At 32.8% G+C, this 3,937-nt stretch overlaps 1 protein-coding gene across 1 annotated transcript in view; it reads right to left on the bottom strand.

The window, feature by feature from the left end:
* The window catches only part of LOC137644058 (uncharacterized), a 22,315-nt gene extending 19,159 nt beyond the window's left edge, over positions 1-3,156 (bottom strand). The window contains exon 1 of the mRNA XM_068376963.1: positions 3,064-3,156. The gene's annotated coding sequence lies outside the window, so the exon portion shown is untranslated. The remainder of the gene's footprint in view (positions 1-3,063) is intronic.
* Between the last annotated feature and the right edge of the window lie 781 nt (positions 3,157-3,937).

The raw sequence follows: 3,937 nt of genomic DNA, 5'->3' as shown, positions 1-3,937 counted from the left end.
AAGTGAAAGAAATAATAAAAAACTGAAAGACAACTTTCGTCCCTTTTCCGTTGATAGTAAAGTCGTCCCCAAACCAGTCGTCAAATTCTCTTGAAAACTTCGACACTTTTAAACGCTTCTGAAAAATGTCACGAATTCTAACATTCCCTGAGGCAAAAACACACGTGCAGTCCTGCGTTTTGCTTGGCTGCGAAAATGACATCTGTTTGTGTCAATAAACTTATAAAAGTTTTCTGTGCGAAAAATACTTCAATTCCTCATCAAAAAAAAAAAGAAAAAAAAATTGGACTTTGAAACATGACTGGAAAGTCTTCATCATAATTATTACAAAATCAATCTACTAAAATTTTAATGTTATATTGTTAATTCGTCAGCTTTTGCTATCTCCCGTATATAATAAAGGAGCCAGTGTATGACTATATATGTATATATATATGTATATATATATATATATATATATATATATATATATATATATATATATATATATATATATATATATATATATATATGTGTGTGTGTGTGTGTGTGTGTACAGTATATACATATATATATATATATATATATATATATATATATATATATATATATATATATATATATATATATATATATATATATACTTTTACACTGATCGACAACCACTTTGAAAACCACAGTCTCCCACAAATTGCCCAAACCAGTGTTTTGTAGTTAGGATTGCGGGAGGGGTGGGAAGGGTTGAATCTATGTGTGTGTGCATCTTGAATATTTGGCTTTCAATTTTTGCGGATCACGTACACTAGTTAAACATAAAACGAAAGCTTTATTCAAGACATCATTTCAAAAGATGTTTTATGCACAAACTCGGGTATATAAAAGGATTTTTAACGACTTCCCAGTCGTTAGAGCTAAGATTATTACAGAAAGACGTAGAATGGCAAACAGCAAGAGACAAGAAATAAAAGAAGAGGAAACGAGTTGCAAGAGAAAGATAAAACAAGTAAGGCATGAAAGAGAGAGGAGATAAAGGGCAAAGGAGGGGAAAATGAGAGGAACTGAAGGAAGGAGCATAAAAATAAAAGCAAGAGACAGAGGATAAGGCTGATGACGGTGACGTATTTCACTTGTATCACCAAATCCACCAGGAACTGAGATCCTCATTGGATATACAGTAATCAGACGCTGACTCCGAGATACGAAATACTTATAACTTCTCAAATTTGCTTTTTATAATGGATAGTTTTCGACGTCGATTTAGTTAAGTTTATTTGGAACGCTTCTTCAAACTACCAAACTTTTAAAAATCTTAGTTATTTACTTAAATAATTCAGAACCTATTTTTTTATATTAGTAGATTATCGTTATTTCTTACTTGATATATTCAATCAAAAAGCAGTTGTCGCCTAAGGAGAATCTACCTTTTGATTTATTGTTGGTAAATAGATACTAATACTATACTTTTATTTTTCTTGTTTACTTCATAGTAATCACTTCAAAGATCTTGTAATAACATTTCCCTTTGACACTGACCCACCTGTTATGTGTTCTTAAAATCTTGTCATTGAAAATTATTTACCATTTCACCTTAAAAAGATTTACATTTTAAAGACATTAAACAAATTAACCATTCCACATATATCTACTCTTTGTCTTCAGACGGTATCGTCTTACATTAATATTATTATTATTATTATTATTATTATTATTATTATTATTATTATTATTATTATTATTAAGCTACAACCCTCTTTGGAAAAGCAGGATGCTATAAGTCCAGGGGCCCCAACAAGGAAAATAGCCCAGTGAGGAAGGGAAAAAAGGAAAAATAAAATAATTTAAGAACAGTAACAACATTAAAATAAATATTTCCTATATAAACTATAAAAACTTTTAACAAAACAAGAGAAAGAGAAATTAGATACAATAATGTGCCGAAATTAAAGCCGAAATTGTGACAATCTCCTTTTCTCTTTCATTCTTTTAACTTATTTATTTTAGGGATTTGGACTATATATCCCGTCGCTGGGGCAGTGAGGCCATTCAGTGCCGAAATGCATGTAAGAGTTAGACGAGGAGTCAAAAAGATAAGAGAGGTTTAAAGGTTTAAAGGTTTAAAGATCCCTCCTGAATGGCAGAGGCAAGGGACAGTGGCATTACCCTAGCTAGCAGGACAGTACTCATTGGACTGACCTTATATACATATGATCAGCGCCCAAGCACCCCTCTCCATCCAAGCTAGGACCAGGGAGGGCCAGGCAGTGGCTGATGATGACTCAGCAGATGGACCTATAGGCTCCCACAAACCCCCAAACCTTACCTTACAAGGATAATGAGGTTGGAGACACTAATGGCACTAACGAGTCTGAGCGGGACCCGAACCCCAGTCAGGCAAACACCAGACAGAGACGTTACCAATCAGGCCACAACAACCACAAAACAGCAAAATTGGTGAAACGAAGCAAGAACAGAGGTAAATTAGAAGGATATTAAGGAGTAGTACCTAGAGGCTAAAGAAACACTGCACAGACCGTTAAATAATGCCTACAGTGAACCTCCTGAAGTACACTTTTAGTGAACAAGACAAAAACATGAATTATTAAACAAACACAAAATAACATATTAGTGAATGAGCATTGGTTATTTGATTAAACTGATTTTCAATCATTCCTAACCAGGTTGTTGAATCACTTTAAAAAATAAAACTTGCAGTGAATGTATTTATGTTGAACAGGCTGACATAAGTATCTTTTTATATTTTATATATGAAATATCTGTTTTAATAATACTACTGTTCATAAAATATTTTATTTTGATTGTCCATTACTTCTCTTGCAGTTTATTTATTTAGTTATTTCCTTTCCTCACTGGGCTACTTTTCCCTGTTAGAGACCTTGCACTTATAGCATTCTGCTTTTCCGGCTAAGGTTGTAGTTTAGCTAGTAATAATAATAATGATTCTCTCTCTCTCTCTCTCTCTCTCTCTCTCTCTCTCTCTCTCTCTCTCTCTCTCTCTCTCTCTCTCTCTCTCTCTCTCTCTCTCTCTCTCCCAAATTTCCAATAAAACTGCTTCTTATAACAAACCTGAAGAAACAAGAAAACCTTCACTATCACACTGCTTTTGACACGAACGAAATAGAGAACTGGTTGATAAGAATGCCAGAGCGTCTTCGCTCATTTGCATGTTATCACATTTATTCCTTATCGCGGCTTTATCGTGAGATTGACAGATAAGAGATAAAAACACATAGTGATCATGTTTGTCACAAAGAAAAGGTTAACATGTAATTTTATGTGATGTACGAACTGGTGTGTGTACAATGCACACCAGAGTAAATGTCTTTCCTCACATATGCATACACACTCATATATATAATTTATATATATATATTTATATATATATACATATATATATATATAAGTATATATATATACATATATATATATATACTGTATCCCTTTCTGAGTGCGGATACCTTAACGTGGTAAAAGAGGTCGTTTATTGCAATAATCAGCAAAGCTGAAATCAGGGCCACCCATACTAGGTTGGTTTGTTGTGAACAATCAATCTAGTTTCTCACCATCACCAATTCCTTAGTTGCCATCGTAGTGAGGAAAATGACCAAACCCTAAGATCATGTCTGAGGCCTTAGGCCTTCAGTGGACCAGAAACTGCCCCATATCTTGTTGATGTAGTATGTATACGTATATATATATATATATATATATATATATATATATATATATATATATATATATATATATATATATATATGTATATATATATATATATATATACATATATACATACATATATACACATGCAAAAGAACCACAGGGAAAATGAAAATAGGAAATATAAGATTAAGTCCTGACTAGTCACACGAAACTAATCAGGTCTTAATCTTATATTTCATATTTTCATTTTCCCCGTGGTTCTCTTGCATCTGAGCACCAC

Source organism: Palaemon carinicauda, chromosome 7, assembly GCF_036898095.1.
Source record: "Palaemon carinicauda isolate YSFRI2023 chromosome 7, ASM3689809v2, whole genome shotgun sequence".
Lineage (NCBI taxonomy): Eukaryota > Metazoa > Arthropoda > Malacostraca > Decapoda > Palaemonidae > Palaemon > Palaemon carinicauda.
The sequence above is the reverse complement of the archived record's forward strand: the minus strand, read 5'-3'. Positions and strand labels throughout refer to the sequence as shown.